The sequence below is a fragment of the Oryctolagus cuniculus genome, chromosome 11, assembly GCF_964237555.1.
Source record: "Oryctolagus cuniculus chromosome 11, mOryCun1.1, whole genome shotgun sequence".
NCBI lineage: Eukaryota > Metazoa > Chordata > Mammalia > Lagomorpha > Leporidae > Oryctolagus > Oryctolagus cuniculus.
Window position 1 is genome coordinate 9,848,497 of NC_091442.1, and position 23,602 is coordinate 9,872,098.

The 23,602-nt window shown below is 56.1% G+C and overlaps 2 long non-coding RNA genes across 2 annotated transcripts in view; both read right to left on the reverse strand.

The window, feature by feature from the left end:
* The window catches only part of LOC127487350 (uncharacterized), a 1,183,652-nt gene that overhangs the window by 589,425 nt on the left and 570,625 nt on the right, over positions 1-23,602 (reverse strand). The gene's annotated exons all lie outside the window — the stretch shown is intronic.
* On the reverse strand, positions 20,205-21,965 carry LOC138844473 (uncharacterized). The gene is made up of 2 exons (XR_011380361.1): positions 21,688-21,965; positions 20,205-20,983 (listed from the first exon to the last, which is right to left on the reverse strand). It is a non-coding gene; the product is annotated as an uncharacterized lncRNA (long non-coding RNA).

Consider the following 23,602-nt stretch of genomic DNA (forward strand, 5'->3'; position numbering starts at 1 on the left):
CGCGAACCTGCCTTTTCTTACCAAGAGCGACGAGCCCCACGTTAAACAACCATTTATGCGGAAAACTGGGGCGACCCCTCTGAGGCCCCCCGACGAGAGAAGGCAGGGAGGTAGGGTGGGGGGAGGTGTGTGCGAATCCACAGATGAAGCAGACACTCCTTCACATCCCCACTCCCCTGGAGAGAGCGAGACGCATGTCCACCTACACGCTGCAGGGATGGGCCGTGCGACTTCAGCTGTCCCACGCCCGAGTTAGCCACTCTCGTGTTCATGTTTAAACAGGCACCGCCCCGTGGACAGACGAACAGGAAAACCCAGGCTCACTTAAAATGCTTCCTCTTCCTTTACTTTAGGATGGCATCAGATAGCAGGGACAAAAGTGGAGAGGGAGACCACGGGTGGGGGTGGGGGTGGGGGTGGGGAATCAACTATTTTCATCTTGGCGCCGACACTGCTTTCCTGCCCTTCCAGGTAGCGCCTCCTCACTTTCCTCTCGCCACAGACGCTGCAGATGCCAACCAGCCCTGCGCTGCACACGGCAGGTGCTCCCGGGAGGAATGAACCCGTGGCGGCTCCTGCAGCACAGCCCTGATGACGCTCGGGTTAGGAGTGACACAGGCAGGTCGAACCCGTACCCCCCAGCCACGTCCCCGAGAGCTGCCCCGCGGCTCACCCGGCTCTGCCCCTCCTGGCTCTGTGTAAAGCCACGTGGGACAGGAACTTATGCAATGAGAGCTTCCTCCATCCACTGGGCAAATCCCCACAGGCCAACAGCAGCTACTCAGCCAGCTTGGGGCCTGGACTGAAACAACACATCCTCTCCGCTCCCCCACCCCGCCCCCGCCATGGGCCCTGCCCTACACACCGGTCGGAGCTCATGGCGGCCTCGCGGTTCCCCACCACGTGCCTGCGCCCCCGACCCAGGGACTGTCCTGTGCATTTTCAAAAGCAGCACCTGGAAGCCGCCCGCTGGCGTGCGCCCGAGTCGCCGAGGGGCTGGGACAACCGTGCGTGGCGTTCTGCATCTTCAATGACATCCTGCGGCTGGGAGCGCTCCAAGCCGCTCTGTCTGGCTTGTACTGGCTGCAGATGCCGGAGTAAAGCAAGCCGCCCAGCCCCAGCCCCTCAGGGGGTCTTCCTCCTTCCGGACACTGAGGACGACGTGTGCTTCTGCTCCTGCTGTTCTCCGAGCCAGCGCCGCTGCGTGGTGCTCTCCCTGGGCTTTGCAAGTCGGGGCGGTGGCCGTTCTAACCTCCCCCTCGCCGAGCGGCACTACTTCCCCAGGTGCCTTCTCTAATCACCGAGGTGCCCTTTCACCCGCGGTGGCACCCAGTTTGCCCTTGAACTCAGCTGAAAGCTCTGGGGACAGCTCGTGGGGCATCTCACCGTCCTGCTACTCATCTGTCACACGGTAACCGCGACCACACACGTGCACACAGCTGGTGCCGACTGCACACCTAGCACTCAGTTTCTTAGAGCAACCCCCAGGGGAGGAGCCCACAGCACCAAAGGCACAGAGGAACGCGGAGCGGAGGAAGGAGGTGCTCCCGGGCCCCGCGCTGTGCCGGGCCAGGACCAAACCCAGAACGAGCATGGGCCCTGGCCAGGCACGCGGCAGCCTCTGAGTGCGTCTCTGCCCGCCCCTCCCTGCCGTCATCCTGTGCTCCCAGCTCTGCCTCCTGTCCTCTTCTGCTCCCAGTGACTCTGAGCAGACACACACTTCCAAACTCCTCTTCCTCGAGGTGGGCTCCTCACCTTCCGCGGAACCATGTTCCCCTCCCCCACCTCTACGGCTCCCAGTGGCAGGGAGGCCAGGAGTTTACCTTCTGAGGCAGCCCCGTGACTCTCCCGACGGGTCCCGTGCCACCTGGAGTCGAGTGTGCGCAGGACTCGCCTGGGGACCCAGCCAAGACGAGGTGTAGATGCTGAGGTCTGGGCCAGGCCTGAGGCGCTCCTCCTAACCGGCTCTGGTGCGGCTGAGAAGCCGGCCCCCGGGCCACACTGACCGCAGAGGGTTTTATCAGGAATCTCAAACATGAGAACCACCTGCGGCAGCTTTCCTTGAAGCGCTGCCCGAGCCCCGTCCCCAGCAATCATGCAGTCGTCTTAGACTCACACCAGTGCCCCTCGGCTGGCGCCGACCCGTGCCGGCTTGCAGAGGCTCCCGGCACGTTTTCAGGAACTTCGGGAACCAGTTGATAAGCTGAGCCATCAAGCCGTCAAATCACCTAAACTTCAGTAACTTACGCTAAAAGCAAGGTGCACACTCACAACCCTTCCGTGTTGGTCCTTTCACACCACCTACCCCTGTGGCCCTTCCCACTGCACGGCCTGCGGGGTGGGAGCACTGTGTACCGTTTCTTCCCAGCTCTGCCACCAGTGACGACCTCAGCGGGGCGTGGACATTGACACCGGGGCAACCTGCACTTGCTGCAAACCAGAGCCACCGCCAGCATTTGCCACTGCACCTGCAGCCATCAGTGTGGCCCCGCTGGGAGTATTTGGTAAAATACAGACAGCTGGAGCCTGCCAAGGGGGCCCTGGCTCCAAGTCTGTGTGAGACTGGGGGATCTGGGGCTGTTGCTGAATAAGTGGCCCAGCTGACTTTTCTGTCTGTGGTAAAATTGCTTTAGAATATCAACGAGAGGCCAGCTCTGTGGAGCAGTGGGTTAATGCCCTGGCCTGCTGAGCCAGCATATCCCATATGGGCGCCAGTTCGAGTCCCGGCTGCTCCACTTCTGATCCAGCTCTCTGCTCTGGCCTGGGAAAGCAGTAGAGGATGGCCCAAGTCCTTGGGCCCCTGCACCCGTGTGGGGGACCAGGAAGAAGCTCCTGGCTGCTGGCTTCGGATTGGCTCAGCTCCAGCCATTGCAGCCAATTGGGGAGTGAACCATCAGATGGAAGACCTCTCTCTCTCTCTCTCTGACTTTCAAATAAATAAATAAATCTTTATTTAAAAAAGAAAAGAATATCAACGAAATCTTCCCAACCCAAACTGGACTGAGACCTCCGGGCACCCATTCTGCCTGCTCCAAGAAGCCATTTTGGAAAGCCTGCCCTGGGTGCCCGTGAGTTCCTGTCACGTGCCAGTGCTGACACAGCCCTCCTCCTGCCCCAGTCACCAGCAGAAGTCACATCGGGAAGCCAGTGCAGGACACAGCCCTAACTGTCCTTCTTCCCACCCCAGCCCCAGCCCCAGCGTCGGCCTCTGATGTGCCCCTAAAAAGAAAGCGTGTGATCCAGAGTATTCTGTGCTCAAGTGGCTAATCAGGACCGTGTCCAAAATCGGGCCCTTTTCAGGTGTTTGGAACAAAGAGTGGGAGACCAAATGAGCTGATGAAGAAAGCTCAGCCCAAAGGCAGGCTCTGAGTCCGAGAAATGTGTGTGGTTTGCCCATCGTGGGGTCACGGAACCGGGCAGAAGTGGTCCCTGCGGGGAACAATCCCACAGCCCTGGGTGCCAAAGCCCGCATCTCCCTCCTCAATGGAGGAGTCACGTTTGCCTCCTCGCCTGGTCCTCAGCAGTCCGCCGACGACACGGCCCAAGGGCACAGTCAAGTCTCACCCTGCAACAGGTGCAACACTGCTCATCTGCTTCCTGCTGCTACCATGACATTGGCAGCTTAAAGCAGCACACATGAATCGCTTCGCCGAATCCACAGGGCAGGCAGCCAGGGCAGGGTCCCCGGGCCTCTGCTCAGCTCTCACAGGTTGAAATCCAGCTGTCGGCCAGGGCTGTTTCTCCGCTGAGGTTCTGTGAAGGCTGAGGACCACCTGAATCCTGGTGTACTTATTTTTTTTTTTTTTACAGGCAGAGTGGACAGTGAGAGACAGAGACAGAGAGAAAGGTCTTCCTTTTTGCCGTTGGTTCACCCTCCAATGGCCACCGCGGCTGGCGCACTGCGGCCGGTGCACCGCACTGATCCGATGGCAGGAGCCAGGTGCTTCTCCTGGTCTCCCATGCGGGTGCAGGGCCCAAGCACTTGGGCCATCCTCCACTGCACTCCCTGGCCACAGCAGAGAGCTGGCCTGGAAGAGGGGCAACCGGGACAGAATCCTGTGCCCCGACCGGGACTCAAACCCGGTGTGCCGGTGCTGCAAGGCAGAGGATTAGCCTAGTGAGCGGCGGCGCCGGCGTTATGGTTTACTTAATTACTTACTTTTTCTTTACCTAAACTTTTAAAAACTCTGTTTTGTCTAAAGCAGTGATATCCATAAAAGTCCTGAGTTTTATGGTCAAGTTGTCCTTTTCTCTTAAGAATATGTTGAGGCACTGTGGTGCAGCTGGTAAAGCCACTGCCTGCACTGCCGGCATCCCGTATGGGCGCTGGTTTGAGTCCCAGCTGCTCCACTTCTGATCCAGCTCTCTGCTATGGCCTGGGAAAGAAGTAGAAGATGGCCCAAGTCCTTGGGCTCCTGTACCCTCATGGGAGACCCAGAAGAAGCTCTTGGCTTCGGATCCGCACAGCTCTGGTCATTGCGGCCATTTGGGGAGTGAACCATTGGATAGAAGACCTCTCTCTCTCTCTGCCTCTGCCTCTCTGTAACTCTGCCTTTCAAATAAATAAATAAATACATCTTTAAAAATAAAAGAAACAGGATTATGTTGAGGAGCTGGCGTTGTGGCTCGGAAGGTTTAGCTGCCCATGGAGCAGAGTGTCCGCCCAGCCCTTTCCTGCCTGGATGGTGGCTCTGTGTCAGCCGACAGTGGGCACTCTGCTGTTCCCAGCCCAACCTTTCTGTAACAGACGCAGAGGGAGAGGAAGACGCCGAGCTCAGAGTTCCCATTGCAGAGGACACCTGGGCGGGGCAGGGCTGCGGGAGCCGAGGCGCGGCCTGAGCCCGGCCCACCGGTGGCGCTCTGTAAGCACATCCCACCCAGGTGGGGCTGGGCTGCCTGCCATCTGCACTCAACCCGGCGCGGCACAGCCTTCCCCCAACAGCGCCTCTCAGTGCTGTGTCTTCCACCAGCCAACTCCTCACCAGGGATTAAAGAAAAAAAAACAAAAAAAAACCACACACAAAATCCAAGCAGCCGCTGCCAGCGTGCCAGGCACTGACAAATATTAGATCAAAGGCAGCCAGCTGGCAAAATTCTGACGCCTCCTTCCCTGAGCCTGCCTGGGAATTCGGGAAATAGCAGACAGCAGTCATCGAGGGGAATCAAAATCTCATCAGGAGGTGGAGGGCAATGAGCCCGTGCCCAGGAATGCCCAGCCCGAGACGGCAGGATATTTCTGGAAGCAGCTCCAGGGGCGACCTGGGGCCCCTGGGTCCAGAGCGCTGGTGCAGCCCCCGGGCTCCTCAGAGACGGCGCCACTCCTGGCATCCACGCGAGGGGTGGGACCTCCCCAGGAGCCGCGACCTCGGCATGACGCCACGGGCAATGCCGCCCGATGCCAGTCGGGATTACGGTCCCCATGCCCTTTGCCACCGGCCTGGCAGAGGGAAAACCAGGCAACTGGACATCCGTGTCCAGAATTGGAAAAACCACGCCAGCCACGACTGCCTTCTTTCTCACACGTCGTGGGAATTTGTATCTGCGGCCCCGTGACCCACACCGACCTGGTGTGTGTATTATCTCATCTAATCTCCTCAAAAGCCCCAGAAACCAGGTACTGTGCTCATCCCCACGGCACCACTAAAGAAACGGAGGCACAGCACTGGGGAGACTTCCCTGAGTCACCACGCTGACAGGTGGCTGCAGGCAGGGCTGACCCAGCACGGACAGCACTTCCGGGGCGCACAAGCCCTCAGCCGGCAGGGGCCTGAGAGATTAAGACACAGACACGGCTGCCTGTGCCATAACTGTGCTCGCTCTTAGCTGTATGTCTCTCCAGGGAGCCTATCACGGTGACGTGAACTGCCCACTACACAATCCTGCCTTCACGTGTCAGCCCTGTGAGGACAAAGGGTGTTTCGGGGTGTGTGTGTGTGTGTGTGTGTGTGTGTTCGTTGCTGTATCCCTGACTCCTGGAACAGTGCTCAGCACACAGTAGCTGCTCAGTTAACGGTGGCGATGGGAGGGCTGGGGGGAGGGAGGGGAGAAGAGGGCACGGGACATCCAGGGGCCTGAAGCAGTGCCGGCAGGAAAAGCAGCTCTGGGGACAGCGTTTCTGGGGAGAGAAGAGCAGGCCCGGAAGTCAGAGAACGAAGCCGGGGGCCCGCGTGTGGACAGGATCTGATCCGAAGCAAAGGCCAGGCAGACCACGGTGACGATGGTACAGAAAACGACTGTCGGCCTCAGCCCAGGAGACGACACAGACTGGCAGGGACACAGCCAACAGCAAAGCCCATGTCCTTCCCGGGCTGGGGGCAGGGGCGTGGCCACACTCAACCCCCACCAGTGTCTGCCCCATAGGAGAGCAGCCTCTGGGTCTGTATGAAATACTCCAGGTTTTTATGTTGGAGTTGAAGCTGGATTTTGTTCGGTGCTGTAGGAGTGGGCGTGTGGCTCTGCTGGCTCAGCCTCCGACCTGTGATTGTGCAATCTGCAGGGCACAGCTGAAAGCAACACTTGAAGGCCCTGGAGAGCGAGCAGAGGCAGACAGCAGAGGGCTCCCCTTGGAGAAGAAGCGTGCCCTGGGTTGTACCTGTGTGTGCGCAGCTTTCTGGCTGAGGGTGCTCACTGGTCCACAAGCAACTCAGTGATAAAAGGCTGCACAACAGGCTCGGTGTGTCCAAGGACAGAGCTCAGGGCTGTAAGAGCAATCAGAAAGTTAGGGGTGGGGCCGGCACTGTGGTGTAGCGGGCTAAGCCTCTGGTGCTGTCACCCCATATGGGCACTGGCTCTAATCCCAGCTGCTCGTCTTCCAATTCAGCTCTCTGCTGTGGCCTGGGAAAGCAGTGGAAGACAGCCCAAGTGCTTGGGCCCCTGCACCTGTGTCAGAGACCTGGAAGAAGCTCCTGGCTCCTGGCTCTTGGCTTCAGATCGGCCCAGCTCCAGCTGTTGTGGCCATTTGCGGATAGAAGACTTTTCTGTCTGTTACTCTACCTCTCAAATAAATAAATAAAGTCTTAAAAGAAAGAAAGTTACAGGTGAGTTCTAGAAGCCAGGGAGCTCCTGCTGGAGTGACCCTCAGTGTCCCCACCAACTACACACCCGAGGCCTTGGCTGACCACAGAACCACAGTGGTCAGGACCCATCAACAGGAGGGAAAGCTACCAGCAGGTAGCCTCAGCTGCTACAGTGATTTCCAGACGAGACATCTAGGGCAGCAGGCGAGTAAATAATGAACAACTGGAGGATCTCAGGGGAAACCAAGAAACTGAACAAAGAAACCAACCAAATACAGTGTCTAGAGCTGAAAAGTACAATAACCGAGATGAACATCTTAGGAGATGGGCGTAACATCGACTTAGAGGCAAAGGACTCACTGAATTTTAGATCAATCAACTGAGAATACTCGAATACAGAGGCCAAAGAACGTTTAAGTGAGTTAGAGACCTGTAATACAGCAGCACGTGACCTAATGTTCACATAACCAGGCTCCAAGAAGACCAGGAAGGGGTAAGAGCAGGAAAAACACTGAAGAAGTCTTGGCTGAAGTCTCCCCAAATGTGGTGAGAGACAGCAACTCACAAATAAGGCAACCAGGATGAAACCTGCACAGACACACCACGGTCAATTTCCTTAAATCCCCATAGAGAGAGAAAACCATGAAAGCACCGGAGAACACAGCACATTACCATAGGAAAATAATGATAAGAATCACAGTTGACTTCTCGTTGGAACCAATGAAGCCAGAGGAGAATGAGGAACATCTTCATGATATTTGAAGAAAACCCCGTCAATGCGTAACCCTTTATCAAGTTAAGCTGTCGTTCAACAGTGAAAGCAAAATAAAGACATTTCTCGTGAATGCTGACAGCACTCATCAACAGTCAACTTGGAGCGAAGGAACTGCTATGGGGGTGAGTGTCGTGGCACAGGGTAAGCTGCCACCTGTGACGCCAGCACTCTGCTCTAGAGCACCAGTTCTTGTCCCAGCTGCTCTGCTTCTAATCCAGCTCCCTGCTAATGTGCTTGGGAAGGCAGCAGAAGCCACCTTCCTGGGAGACCCTGGTAGAATTCCAGCCTCCTGGCATTGGCCTGGCCCAGCACTGGCCATTGTGGCCATTTAGGGAGTGAACCAGCAGAGTCTCCCCCTCTCTGTGTGTGTGTGTCACTGTGTCTTTCAAATGAAATAAATCTAGAAAAATAACTTTCACAGAAGGCTTTTGGGGATGAAAAGAAACGACAACAGTGGTGATGCTGGGGTTTGGGGACGGTCTGAGTGTGTCCCCCAGAGATCCAGGCACTGAAGCTTGGTCCTCAGTGTGTGAGGCTCAAGACAGTGGAATTTTATGAGTTGGGCCCTGGCCCAGGTGTTTGACACAGCAGTTAAAATGCCACTTAGGACACTGACACCCACATCAAACACAGTTCCTGGGCTCCCAACTCCACTCTGCTTCTGAGTCCAGCTTCCTGCTGGTGGGCACTCAGGGGGCAGCAGGTGACGGCTGAAGGACTTGAGCCACTGCCACCCACATGGGAGGTGTGGATGGAGTTCTGGGCTCCTGGCTTCAGTGTGGTCCGGCCCTGGCTGCTGCATGCATGCGTTTGAAAGGTGAACTAGCAGATGGAAGATCTCTCTCTCTCTCTCTCTCTCTCTCTCTCTCTCTCCCTCACTCCCCCTTCCTTTCAAATAAATAAAAAATTAAATAAGTGTTTTCATAAACCATCAAATATTAAGAAGAGAGGTGAGGTTGGTGGCGGTAATGAGGTCGCTGGGGGCGCTGCCCTTGGGCGGGATCAGTGCTAACCATACGGGGTGGGGGGCGGTGAGCGCCGGGAGGGCGAGCTGGCCCCCTAGTCTTTGCTGCCTTCTCTGCGGCCCTGTGACCTCTTCTGCACGTAGTCCCCCTGGTGATGTCATCGCCATGAGATCCTCACCAGAGGCTGAATAGATGGGGCTGCCAGATCGCGGACGCTAATCTCCAAAACGGTGAGCAAAATAAACTTCAATTCTTTATATATTCCCCAGCCTTGGATATTTCGGATAGCAATGAAAACAGGCTAATACCAGTAATAACTCAGAGCTGCAGCCAGGAGCGAGGAACCCCAAATATGGCGTGTGTGCAGCTCACGCCCCGCTGGCACCACTGCGCAGAATCTGTGAAAGGGAAACCGGACAAAAGGAGCTGGGGTGGGAATCTTGTCTCTCAGGTGAACAGCAGAGATGGGACTGCAAGGTGTCCGGCGCGTAACAAATCTTCCCAGGCAGATGAATCAATTAATTCACAGGCTTTTATTGGGATTCCGCTCCCGGGCGAGGTTCCCCGGTCCCAACAGAGCGGGCGCCAGGGAAGTCGTGCATCAGAGGTTGGGAGGGCTCCTTTTATAGATACAGGGCATGGGGGTTACAGGTTGAGGCGGGTCTGATCCTCATTGGTTGACCTTTAGGCACCCACAGGGACCTTGACAAGGACTTTTATTCCCCGGAAGTACAGGTAGGGACTCTCCATTCCCAGAAGTATAGGCCTTCCCTCCTTGCAGATCCCAAAGCTACCAGGGACAGCCCCCAACACCTGCCTGCCAGGTGTGAGGGCTGGGGCTGGCCCCAGGACAGGGCAGGGCTCTGCAAGGGGCGTCCTCTCTCCCTTCGCTGTCTGATCCCCGCGTGGGAGCCGGGGTTCTGTAACCTGGGCCGTGCTGAAGACCAGCCTGCACGCCTGATTCAAGAACCTCCCCGACTCCTCTGCTTCCGTTTGAAAGGCTCCGGAGCCCAAGACAGCAGAGAGGAGCAGAAACCTCGCGGAGGCAGACGGCTCGCTCCGGCAGGGATGGGGAACGTCTTCCCGAGGGCCATGTGAGGCCTGTGAAGCCCTTGGGCCTGGCCCTGCCAAGGCGGCCACGGGCGGGCCCTGACAGTCAGTGAATGCTGAAGTGGATCAGTGTGGATGGCCCGCGAGTGAAGTTATCAACAGCCAAGTGGCCCCTGGCAGGAACACTGGTTCCCCACTCTGCTGGAGGAAAGGCCCAAGTTGTTCTAGTCTGGAAGCTTCCACACTCGCTGGGCTGCATCTTCAGCCTCTCCTGCTCTCAAAGGGAAAGCAGAGAAAACAGCCATCTCAGCCCCGCCTGTCGGACGCCTCTGTGGCGATGTCCAAAGGGGCAGCAGCTCTTCGAGACACCTGAGGCCCGCTAGAAAAGGACCCTCGCCCCCGGACCTTTGCACAGGGCAGGTGTCCACGGGCAGCTGAGCTTCCGCATTTGGGTTTATCGAGGGACAGGGGAAGTCAGGACCCTTGTGATCGAAGCTGGTAACACAGAAGGATGCAGCCACCACACAGAATCATCACAGGACCCGCACCTCTGATCCCGGGTGCACCCACAAAAGAAGGCAGGGACCCCGCAGACCAGTGTTCACAACCGCCGAAGGTAGGAGCAAACCAAGGCCACCCGTGGATGGTTGGGCGGACAAAACGTGGTGCGCACACACAGTCACACAGGGAAATAGTATTCGGCCTTAACGGTGGACATGCTGACAGCTGCTACAACATGGATAAACCTCAAGGACACTACATTGAGTGAAATAAGCCAGACGAGGAGGATCGGTGCTGTGGGAGCCACTGGCCCGGGATCTGGAGGCCAGCGGAATTCACGGGCAGTGGAGGGAGGCAGCCAGGGGCTGGGGGCAGCCAGGGTGGGGAGCGTCTCCTGGGGACGGTGCCAGTTTGGGATGATGGAGAAGTTCTCGAGATGGATGTTGGGGGGGGGGGGTTGCACAACAGCGTGAATGTACTCAATGCATTACACTTAAGATGGTCAAAATGGTAACCTTTACATTACGTGTATACAGAGAGAGAGAGAGAGAGAGAGAACCTTTTACAAACACTTGGGAATTCCCAGGACAACACAGTGGATTTTTACAAAAAAATTTCAGAAGACACAAATATAGACAGGGCACCTGTTTGCTGGTTCATTATCCAAATGTAATAGCCAGGCTGGAGCCAGGAGCCAGCAGCCAGGAGCCAGGCCTGCGATCCTGGTCTCCCACAAGGGTGACTGACACCCATCCACTTGCGCCATCACCTCTGCCCCTCGGAGTCTGCATTGGCAGGAAGCTGGCATCAGGAGCCAGAGCTGGGAGCTGAGCCCAGGACCCCCAAGGTAGGACGTGGGCATCCTAGCCAGCAGGCAAAATGTCTGCTCCCCCCAGCAGAGTTTTTAAAGATGTCCCTGGGGTGTGGATGCCAGTGTCTCAGCTGAAGAGCAATAGGGACAGCAGCTATGCTGGGGCTCTAGACAAAGGCAGAGCTGTGGGCACTCACCTGCCGCATCACTTCAGCGGAGAGCCCGCCTCTCGGATGGCTTGTCAAGGTGAGATGCCACTGGATGGCTTCCTTGGCAACACTGGACTGGGCAGACGTAATAATATTTATTAGTACAGCCACAGCAGGGGAGTTCTGTATCCAACTACCCTAAGAGGTGGGTACTACCTTTGCTTCATTTTACTGAGGGGGAAACTGAGGCTCTGAGTTGGAGACCCCTCCCACCAGTTCATCCCCTGGTGTGACACTTGGGGAAGACGGATCTCGGCACCAGGGCCAGGGACTTCGCTCCTCCAAGCCCTGGCTCCTCCCTGGGAACGCGGACAGGACCTGCCCGGCCCCGTGGAGCTGTGTGTGAGATGTGCATGGGCTCATTTCAGCTCCCCACCAGCCCGTGAGATCCGCCACCAAACCTTGGGGAGGGAGAGGAGCTTGCCCTGGGCTGTGCTGGTAGCAGGTGCCATGGAGCACAGCGAAGTGATGCGGCCAAGGCTTTCTCCAGTGGGGTCAGGAGAGTGCGGAAACTCAGCACTCACACCTGCTCAAGGTCAACCACAGAATGTTCTGGAAGACTCACACATGCACCTGAAGGCAAGCACTTGCCGGCCTTCCGCACCTCTCTCCTGGGAGCACACTGAGTAAGTATTAGGATGGGTCTGGCACTTGGGATTTCTGTGCAGCCAATGGGCCGACCCCTACCAACAACTGTTTGTGGAATTCCTTAACAAACCTCTCTTGCACCTGCCTCACGGGTCACGACTCGGGCTGCCCTGAGCCAGGGCACTTGAACTGCAAGTCTGTTTCCCCAGTGCACGCGATTTCCTAAGAGCTGTCAGTCTTCCTTTTAGCTGACTGTGATAAACCTGAGACTCCAACCAAAGGTGCTTGGCTCCCATTTTGGACAACCAACCCCACCTCTCGGCTGCACGACAGCTATGGGGCAAAGACCCACGCCATGGGAGCCTTTGTTGCAGAGTGTGCCTGGGAGACAGGTGAACTCGCAGGCAGCTGACCAGAGAGCAAGGAGCCGCCTCGTCTCCCTGGCTCCGTCTCCCAGGCCCCCGGGGGCATCTGAGCACGAACCAGCTCAGTGACTACAGGAAGCTGCCCTGCTTAATCCTCCCAGGCAGGGGCTAAAGACCCGGTGCACGGGCAAAGAGGGAAGAAGCAAGAGAGGAGGCCCAGGGGGCTGGGCCACGCTCCTCTGTCTCCCTAGCCTTGCCTGAGCACAGGGAAGGGCTCCCGTGTCAGCTCTGCCCGCTGCAGGCTGAAGCTGAGCTCACGGAACCCTAAAGTGCCTGCTCCCCCAGATGCCGCCCGCCTGCTCCAGGACGTTTGGCTCCATGCAAGGAGCATGGCCTCTCCACATCTTTCCATAAGGCACATTTTTCCCACTCCCTCCTCCTGCATCATTTCCTGCTGTGGCTCCCCATGACCCTGGACTCCAGCTAGTCGGTGTTCTACTGGGCCCACAGGGCCTGGACGTAGCCAGGACTTGGTCGGATGGCCCCAGCTATGCCCAGCCTCGTTGCTGGCAGCCCCTCCCTTGTGATCCTGCTGGGGTCACACTGAGCTTCTTCCCTTCTCCACCATCACCTACCTCGGGGCTCAGCCCTCCCTTCTCCCAGCTCAGTCTCCAGATCTCCGCTTTCCCTGACCTCCTCCTGGGAAGCTCCTAGTAAAAAGAACGCCAAACCTTTCTGACGGTGCAGGGACACCTGGCACTGCTCCGCTCTGAGCACTCCGGTGCTCAGTTAATCCTCCTGACCTTGACCTCAGGCCAAGGTGCAATTCCTAGCACTGGTTCCCTCTTTCCAGCTAGCAAGCCGGAGGCCCGATCACTGGGCAAGCAGCACAGCTGCTGAGCCCACCCTGACGAGAGCTCCTCCCAGCGCACCCGCCTGTGGGACTCTGTCCCTGCCCCACAATTGGCTCCACACTTCTGTGAGCTCCAGGCATTTGGCACAGCAGTCAAGACACCACTTGGGACACTAACATCCTATACTGGAGTGCCCGGGGTTCAAGTCGCGGCTCTGCTTTCAATCCCCACTTCCTGCTGATATACCCAAGTCCTTGGGGTCCCTGCTGTCCACTGGGAAATCTGGATGGAGTTCCACGCTCCCAGCTTCAGCCTGGCCCAGGCTTAGCTATTGCAGGCATTTGGGGAATGAACCAGCAGATAGAAGATATATTCATTCCCTCTCCTTCCCCCTCCTCCCACCCTGCCCTATCACTTTGCGACTGCAAACCTGCACACACTTAACCCTCGCAGTAACCCTGTGAGGAGGAGCCCGCTATTGCCCCCTTACACAGAGGAGGGAAACTGAGGTTCAGGAAGTCTGAGTCACTTCCCCATCTGCACAGCCAGAAGTGACTCCAAAATTGGTGCTCCGTCTGCCTCTTCAGTACTGGACTGGACCCAGGAGCCTGCTCACACTCACTGAGCCCCACTCCTCCCCTGGAGAGGAGTCCTGCCCGGACAGTCGGTGACCTGGGTGAAGCAGGGAGCTGGACGCTGGGCACCGTCTCACAGCCTCCTCTTCCCGTGCTGAGACCTGGGGCTCCTGACTGGGCCCGGAGCCTCCCTCCAGGGCTGCTTCCAGGGTTACACAAACCTGGAGTGCAGAGGATTGGCTCAGAGCTCCGTGTGCGCTCAGCCTCTACAGGTGCCTGGTCTTCTCCCTGGTTGTCATCCAGGCCACAGTCTCCACCTGAAAGCCTCTGTCCTCTCAATACTTGTCCCTCTCTTGTCGTCTGGGCAGCTGGGGGAAGGGCTGAGTCTGGGGTGAGGGCGGGGGTCACTCGCCCAGCTACCATCCTCCCAGAAGGGCCTGTGGCTCGCTCACTCCTCACTGCTCTCACCCCCAGCTCAGCCCCCCACTGCTCTCACCCCCAGCTCAGCCCCCCACTGCTCTCACCCCCAGCTCAGCCGGGAGCAGCCCCTGGGGAAGGCCCCAGCCACGGCATCAGCAGGGAGTTCCCAGCGGCCATTGGGGCAGTCAGCAGAAACCAATGGCGACAAACACGGGAAAAAGATAAAAACATGCTGAAGAATGTGAGTGGGACAGCAAAGTCACAACAGCCCCAAAGTGGACACGTCCCAAATGTCCATCAGGCACAGAGTGGTGACAGGGACCAAGGCAGTGTGAGAGTATTCAGACCAAAGGGGCAGGGAGCCTCAGGGCACGTGGCCTTGTGAGCGACCCAATACCTGCTCCCCCGGGGCAGGCGGGAGGAGGGGGAGACCACCGGTGGGGGCTGGGTTTCCTGTCGGGGTGATGGCCATGTTTCGGAAGCAGAGAGAGGCTGGGCTGACCCACACCACGCGCCCACTGATGCCACCGAGCTGCGCATGGCTCGTGTGGTTCGCGGTGACTCGTGTGAATTCTATCTCAATTGCTTTAAAAAGGACGATTAAGCTGCTAAGAATTTTTCTCTGAAAGGAATGTGGCTTGGCCCACAGATGAAAGAGAAGCTGAGGAGCCGGGGCTTGGGGGCCGGGGTGCAGGGAATTGGGCTTGGAGGCCGGGGTGCAGGGGCCCGGGCAGGGCCAGGCCTCACCCCTCCCTGAAGCAGCTTGGCCATTTGTCATCAAGAGTCTTCATCCTGCCCAGCTGCGCAGGGGAGAGAGGGGGAAAAATCCAAAAGGGAGGAGACAGGCTGGGAAGACAAAAATACCCGGGCGGGGGTGGGGAGTGAAGCTGGAGGCGTGGGCGGAGCAGGGAGGGAGGTCGCTGTCCCCCACCCCCTGATTTCTGTCAGGAGCCCACATCTGAGGCTGTGGGCCACTGAGTGACTCAGCATCCCCTCCTGCAATGAGGGGGCCCATGACCCAAGTCCAGTCAGGTGGAGCGGCAGGGGTGGCCCCTGGTCCCGAGGAGCAACCGAATCCATCCAGGGACCATCTGACAAGAGGCCTCTTTCCGCCTGCCCTCTGGGGGCAGCAGGGGGTGAGGGTCGGGGAGGATCCCTGAGGGATCGGGAGATCCTACCCCCCAGAGGACGGAGGGTACACCAGGCCGCTCAAGCAGCCCAGAGCCCAGCGGCCACACGCCAGGCCCCGGGTTTCCCGGCGAGCCCCCAACTCCCAGACCACTCATGCTCAATCCCCACAAGTGGGAGGTGTGGGTCTCACAGCGGTTCAGGGACCCTCAAAGAGGCCTGGAACAACAGTCAGGTCCCATCCGCGACTCCTCCTGTCTCACCTGCACCGTGGCCAGGCTGGCAGAGGGGGCCTGCCCCAGCGGCCTCCCCGGGTTTAGGGGAAGCAGAAGGCTGGCCTGCGGGTTTGCAGGGTGCGGTGCCCCAGCTGCAGTGCGGGAGATGCTGTTCACTGGAGGCTGCAGCGGGGCCACCCCGGCACCTGCCCACGCCCCTCAGGTCTCGCCGGAAGCGATGGTCACAGCCGCCCCAGTGTTGCCGGTCAACCCCCCCCCCCCACCAACTCCACTCTCCCTCCTAAGTCCTCCTCAAACGCCCACTTTTTCCCACCCTCCGTCTCTGCACCTGCCCCACGCCTCCACCGACTGCACCTGCCACCCCTGTGGTCTCTGTGCCTGCCCCGCCCTGGCCATCCAGAGGCCAGCACCGACTCTCCAAGGATGCAGCCGACGGCACTATCTGCACCTCTCGCCGGTGTGTTCGCGTCTTCCGTGGCTCCCTCTGGCCCCCAGCGTAAAACCCGAGGCAGCTGTGTGATGCGGGCCTACCCACTGCTCTACCTTCCTCTCTCTCTCACAATCAATTTCTTTGGGTCCCTTCAGCGCTCTGTTCTCTCACTGCTGTGTGGCCTCTGCGCGTGCTGTCCCTTGCCCATTAGCTGCTGCATCCCATCAGCCCTCAGTTCTCCCATGAGAAGCCATCGCTGGCAGCGACACTGGTGTCCCTCTGCAGGCGCTCCTAGGACCCTGCTCTCGGGCAGTCAGTCAAAAGCACGTCGGGATTCTTTACCTGCTACCCAGTTTTGGAAGAATCGATGCTGGGATTCGGCAGAAGTTTTTCTGCTTCGGCTGAGATGTGTGTGCGCTTTTATTCTGCTCCCGTGGGGCATCGCGGAGATTCATTTTAAGTGTTAAACCAGCCTTGCATTTCCTGACCGCTGTGTGTGCGGCTGGTCAGGGCAGAGCTCTCTCGCGATCTGCCATCAGATTTGGGGCGCGAACGTTTGCACAGGAGACTGGCCTGTGACTTTCCTGTCTGGCAATGGTTCTGTCCGGCCTTGTGTTTGCTTCCTCTGCTAGAATTTGCAGGGCATTTGCAGTGTTTCTTCCTGAGACACCTGGAAGATGTCCCCCAGCACACCACCTCGCCCAGGAGGTTTTCTTCCTGAAAGGTCCTCAGTTACATTGTTTCCCAAGAGGCAAAGGATTCTTTATTCTTCTCTTGTGCTAGATTTTTATGTTTTTCTAGGAATCTGTCCATTTCACCTGAGACACTGTCCTCTTACTGTCTTTAACGCCCACCGGGCCCCTGGGGATGCCTGAACGCTGTCCCCAAGACTGGCAATTTTACGCCTTCTCCGTCTTTCCCGGTGAGTTTTGCTGAGGATTGGTCATTAGTTATTCATCACTAATCTTTTCAACAAGATGTTGGCTTTGTGAACCTTACCCTGGTATGTTCTCAACTTCATTGTTTTCTATTTCTATCTTTACTCTTTCCTTCATTTTGTGTTTAACATGTTACTCATTGTCAAACTTATTAAAACAGATGCTTAGATAAGATTTCAACTCTTTTCCTAATATATATATAATATATATATGTTTAAGGTTACACATTTCCTTGTAAGTACAGTTTTACCTATCTCCCACATTTTTTCCATGCTTTTTAAGGTGCAAATTAAACACAGTGATAATCACACTTTTTAGAGCACGGCGCCACGCGTTTGGGCACATGCATACAGGTGCAACCAGCAGCCCTGCTGAGATACGGAGGAGTTCTAGCCCCTCCCCCAAATGAGCACAGGACCCCTAGAAAGGGAAGCAATTCCCCTGTAGCTGTGTCTCATCTGCTGTCACACAAACCTACTGAATTCTAAGCTACAAGATGTTATTCCTCAGCTGCAGAAATGCTACCATTTATATATGATCACATATAATCTGTCATTTCATAATTCCCCCCAATTTTTTAGTAGTTTAAAGAAGGTAAGCCCAGCCCTTGCTACTTCTTCCTGGACAGAGTAAAAACTCCCCCACTTCTGACCGGTGATCTGCTCCTTCTCATGCAGGAGGGATCTTGTCTGAGTCCGTAGTGACTGTCTTCCACTCCCAGGTACGTACAGCCTGTGGCTTATTCTCCAAGCATGCGGGGTTTCTGGCTATCTCTGGGTTAACGTCTAGCTTCCTGCAGGCAGGGGACACATCCTCCGTGACTTCAGCCCTTTGGAATTTGTTGACTGGCCTTGGCCGAGCATATGGTCTGTTTTGTTCCGGAGCTCTTCACAAAAATGTGTGTCCTTTAGTTGGTGCCTGTAATTTTTTGGGTTATGCCAACTAGAACAATGTATTAATCATTTATCAAGCATTCTCAGTCCATTCCGGTCTTCACCTGATAGATGCGTATTGAAATTCCTTCATTTGAGGGGAGACTGCGCTATAGCCCTTTTTTTCTGTTGACTTTTACATCAGGGTATTAGATGCAAGTGAATCTAAGACCGCCATCTGTTCCCTAGGACGAGCTGTGCTTCCTTGTCATTATGGGATGTCCCCTCCAGCTCCAGTGGTATTTGTACTGTGAAGTGTCCCCGTCCGCTCGGGGCAGGGCTGTTCCAGCCTCCTCTCAGACGTGTTTTCCATCCGCGTGCTTTCGGGCTGTGCTCACGCTCGGGCAGCCTGAGCAGCAACCTGCTGCTGGCTTCCCTTTTCCTCCCGGGTCTCATGGTCACCGTCACCCAGGAAGAGCTCCTCCTGCGGCTTTAAATCCATCGTTGTGGACTGTCTTCTGTCTCACCCGTTCTAGGCTTTGGAGGCTGCAAGGCCAAAATCAGGAGGTGGCCCCTGATGGGCTCTGGGGAGGCCCCCGTGGCTGTCCCCAAACGCGGAGAATCGGGAAGGAAAACTGCAGGCAAAAGGCAAGCGCATGGCGTGGCCTCACTTTGCAGTCACGACTCTCACAAGACCCAGCTCTCCCCACGAAACCAGGCTCCCCAGGGCGGTGCCCCCATGAGCTCATCACTTCCCACCGCTGCACCGGGCCTCCCGCCGCCAGCCCCTGATGCCGGGGGCACACCCCCAAACCAGGCGAGGCCCTCGCCGCTCCACTTGGCCTTTTTAATAAACACTCCATTTTTATCATTCCATACCACGCACCAACAGCCCTGTCATCTCTACCTTCTTGTGCTGTTCTTGTAGCGTTTGCCTGGATATCACAAGGCACATCTCCCAAGTGTCAAAAACTACAAATCTGTGCTTTTACCATTTCTGAGAAAATCAAAGTCCCTTCGAGTACTTTAACTCCCCCACTGAGTCCTGTTGCTAGGTACCACTTTTGTCATGTGTTTTAGTTCCGTGTACACTGTCAATTTCCAAGCATTACAACATGTTATGACACTACATCTCCACAATGCTTCCAAGTCTATCATACAAACAGGACAGGTAAGCATGCGTTCGCAGCCAGTGCTCACTGAGATCTGACCGCACATTCACCCTCCAGAGAGCCCCTGAGTGCCCACTGGGGGCCACCCCCTTCCTGCCTGCCTGGAGAATACGATTCATTATTTTCTGTAGTGCCAGTCTGCTGGCGAAAAGGTCTCAGCTTTTGCTAGAAGATGCCTTCATTTTCCCTTGATTTTTTTTTTTTTTTTTTTGACAGGTAGAGTGGACAGTGAGAGAGAGAGACAGAGAGAAAGGTCTTCCTGTGCCGTTGGTTCACCCCCCAGTGGCCGCTGCAGCTGGCACACCGCGCTGATCCGAAGGCAGGAGCCAGGTGCTTCTCCTGGTCTCCCATGGGGTGCAGGGCCCAAGCACTTGGGCCATCCTCCACTGCACTCCCGGGCCACAGCAGAGAGCTGGCCTGGAAGAGGGGCAACCGGGACAGAATCCGGCACCCCGACCGGGACTAGAACCCGGTATGCCGGCGCCGCAAGCAGAGGATTAGCCTATTGAGCCGTGGCGCCAGCATTTTCCCTTAATTTTTAAAACAAGTTTTCTATGCATAGAGGTTTAGATTGGTATATTTGGTTTTTTTTTAATTTTCACTTTTGGAAAGACAAAGAAACAGTCAGAGACCTCTCCTCTGCTGGTTCCCTTCCCAGCAACAGCTGGGACCAGGTCAGCTCTGAAGCCCAGAGCCTGCAGCTCCACCCAGGACTCCCAAACAGGTGCAGGGACCCCAACACCTGCGCCGTCCCCTGCTGCTTCACAGTGTGGATGTGCGGGAGGCTGGAATCAGAGGCAGAGGCAGGATCCACACTCAGCCCTCTGAGCTGGGAAGGGGCATCCCAGGCAGCACCTCGGCCACTGCACCACGTGCCTGCCCCAGCGGGGGCTACGTTTCCTTCTGCACTTGGAGGCTGTCAGTTCATCACCTTTTAGCTGCTGCTTGGTTGGTAGCATCCCTTTTTCTTATGCTTTATAAATTTCTCTCACTGTCTTCAGTCTAAAGCAGTTTGACTATGGTGTTCCTAGAGACGACTTTCTTTATATGCGGCACCTGACATTCTCGTAGATTCTTCAACATAGCAGTTTTGAAGAATTATCAGCAATTTTGGCTTCAAATGGTATTTCTTTCATAGTCTCTCTTCTCCTGGAATGCCATGCACTAGAATATCACATTTTATTGCATGTTTATGTTTTTTATTTATTTTATATGTTTATTTCCACAACGTGTCTCTGTGCTCTAATCTATTTTTTTTTTTTTTGACAGGCAGAGTGGACAGTGAGAGAGAGAGAGAGAGACGGAGAGAAAGGTCTTCCTTTTGCCGTTGGTTCACCCTCCAATGGCTGCTGCGGCCGGCGCACCACGCTGATCCGATGGCAGGAGCCAGGTGCTTCTCCTGGTCTCCCATGGGGTGCAGGGCCCAAGCACTTGGGCCATCCTCCACTGCACTCCCTGGCCACAGCAGAGAGCTGGCCTGGAAGAGGGGCAACCGGGACAGAATCTGGCGCCCCGGCCGGGACTAGAACCCAGTGTGCCAGCACCACAAGGCGGAGGATTAGCCTAGTGAGCTGCGGTGTCGGCCTCTAATCTATTTTCTTATCTATTTTCAGCTGACTAATTTTCTCTTCAGCTGCATCTAATCTGCTATCAGACAAACCCACTGAGCTCTCAACCTTTAAGCATCTTATTTCTCGGTTGTAGAAATTTCTCTTGATTCTCTTTTATAGTTTGCTGCTCTCTGCCAAAATTCTTCATCCTGATACTTAGTGCTTTGGGCATTTTAATAATTATTCTTTACAGGCCCTCTTAGAGCAGTATCTGTATTTCCTGTAGTTCCGTTTCTGTTGGCCGTAGTTGTCCTGTTTTGTTTTTGCTGCACTCTTGTCTTTGTTGTTCCTGGGTTTTGCTTTGTGTATGACAGACACGAAGGTGAACAATGGAGACTGTTGAACCTCTGTATTCCATTTGCCCCAGCCTGGATCCTTCCAGAAAGTAGAACCTGACACTTGATTTGTATCCTGGGAGTCTTTCTTTGAGTAGTAATCCAAGGACTCAAGAGCAGGGTTCTGAGCAGACTGTAAGAGAGAACGAGAGGAAACCCATCACGAGAGGAAACCCATCACGAGAGGAAACCCATCACGAGAGGAAACCCATCACGAGAGGAAACCCATTACGAGAGGAAACCCATCACGAGTGTGTGCTTGACTTGGTCATGGCTGTGGGGGATCCAGCTCAGATGTCTAAAGACATTTAACTGTAGCTCCATTTTAATTCTTCTCTGCCCAAAACAATGAACGAAGCATTTCTTCCCCAACTCCCATGCTTCACTGCTCAAGGGCACTTATCTCCCTCTTGCTTCCAGAAGGGCAGGTGCCTGACTGAGAGATCCCTGGCCAAGGTGTCAGACAGCCCCAGGCACAGGAAGCCAGGGCCTGGGGAGGCCCAGCAGGTGTGGCTGACGGCGGCGCAGAGTTAGCTGTAGCGAGAGAGGCTGGAACACGACTCGGGCAGTGCGATGTGAGGAGACAAATAAGCCTTCCAGCTCCTCTCCAAAGCTTTGCTTCTGCGTCTCCCAGCCAGGTGCGTTAAGAAAAGATGGATCCACCCCGATCGGGACTGGGGTGACTCAGAGCTGAGCCTCAGTCCCCCGCTCCCTCCCCCACCCTCCTGGGCAGCAGCTCTCCAGGGCCCCAGCTCAGATCCTGGGTGATCCCCAGGGCAGTGCTTGCTGCCCCAGGTCTGCAGATCTCCCCAAGTTTTCTTGGCCTGTTCGCCTCACCTCTGCTGTCCAATCAGCAGCTGCTCAAGGAGAAAAGTGGCGGCAGCGTCCGGCTGGGCTCCCGGGGCGTCGCCCCTGGCTGAGGTCTTGGCCCCTCAAATCTTGGCAGTTTTCCACAGCTTGCTTTTAAAAAATTTTTATTTATTTGAAAGGCACACAGAGAGAGATAGAGAGATATTCCATCTGCTGGTTTACACACCATCCCCTCCTCCCACCACCCCTACTCCAAATAGCAGCCAGAGCTGAGCCAGGCCAAAGGCAGGAACCTGAAAACCAAGTCTCCCTCATGGTGGCCACTACCTGAGCCCTCACCCTCTGCCCCACGAGGTGCACATGAGCAGGACTGGAATCTTTTAAAAAAAAAAGATTTTATTTTTACTTATTTAAAAGACAGAGTTACAGAGAGAGGTAGAGCCAGAGAGAGAGGTCTTCCATCCGCTGGTTCACTCCCCTTCCTAGAGTGCTCCCTGGTACCGGCCGTGAACACAGACACCCACTCCCACCCCTCTAGGCCCCTGCGGTTTCCTGAAACGAAGGCCACCGACTGGGAGGGGCAAAGTGGCCGCCCAAACGTAGGATCTGGAAGCAGCCGGGAGGTGGCGGAGTGACAGCCCCGCACCCGTCACACTGCGGGAGACGGGACTGAAAACCAACTGTCTCCTTCTCCTGGAAAAGAAGGTCTGACCACAGGGACGGCAAGAGGGCAACCCTGGGGGCGCCATCACCCAGCTTTCCCGGCCCGTGTCCCACGTCCCCCATCTGTGTTCCCCGTAAAGTGACGGACTCACCTTGATTCGCGCCACTAGCGATGGTCTTAAAACCAGGTGTGCGGCACAGCTGTTCGGAGCGCAGGCGCCGGCCCTGCACCTGACGCCACCTTCCTGCGCATGCGCCCACGTACTTGCACTTGCGTCACGCCAGCCCCGTGGGAGGCCCAGGTTGCGTTTCAGGCTCCCGGCTCGGGCATGGCCCAGCCTGGCTGTCGTGGTCATTTGGGCAGTGATCCAGTGAGTGGAAAATCTCAATCTCTTCTCTCTCTGCCTTTCAAAAAATAGAAACAAAAATAAAGTTTTTTAAAAAAATACTAGAATTCTAGATACTAAAATACTAGAACCGCAGACTAAGGACAAGCCCCGCCCCACTCACAGGCCCCCCACGTCCGCCCGGCGCACAGCGTCGTCAGGGCCCGTGCCCTCGATCCCCATCTTTAGGACATAGATGCCAATTCCAACCTCACAGGGTGACGGTGATGGCTTAATAAACAATGATTGTAGGGCTGGTACTGTGGCTTAGTAGGCGAAGCCTCTGCCTGTGGTGCCAGTGCAAGTCCTGGCTGCTCCACTTCTGACCCAACTCCCTGTTAGAGGCCTGGGAAAGCAGTAGAAGATGGCCCAAATATTTGGGCCCCTGCACCCACATGGGGGACCTGGAAGAAGCTCCTGGCTCCTGGCTTCAGATCAGCCCAGCTCAGGCCATTGCAGCCATTTGGGGAGTGAACCAGTGGATGGACGACCTCTCCCTCCTTCTGTCTGTAAATCTGCCTCTCAAATAAATGAATAAACCTTTTTCAAAAAACAAATAAGGCTGGCGCCACGGCTCAATAGGCTAATCCTCCGCCTGCGGCGCCAGCACCCTGGGTTCTAGTCCCGGCCGGGGCGCCAGATTCTGTCCCTGTTGCCCCTCTTCCAGGCCAGCTCTCTGCTGTGGCCCGGGAGTGCAGTGGAGGATGGCCCAAGTGCTTGGGCCCTGCACCCCATGGGAGACCAGGAGAAGCACCTGGCGGTGCGCCAGCCACAGCGGCCATTGGGGGATGAACCAATGGAAAAGGAAAACCTTTCTCTCTGTCTCTCTCTCTCACTGTCCACTCTACCTGTCAAAAATGATAATAATAAATAAATACCTGTCAAAATAATAA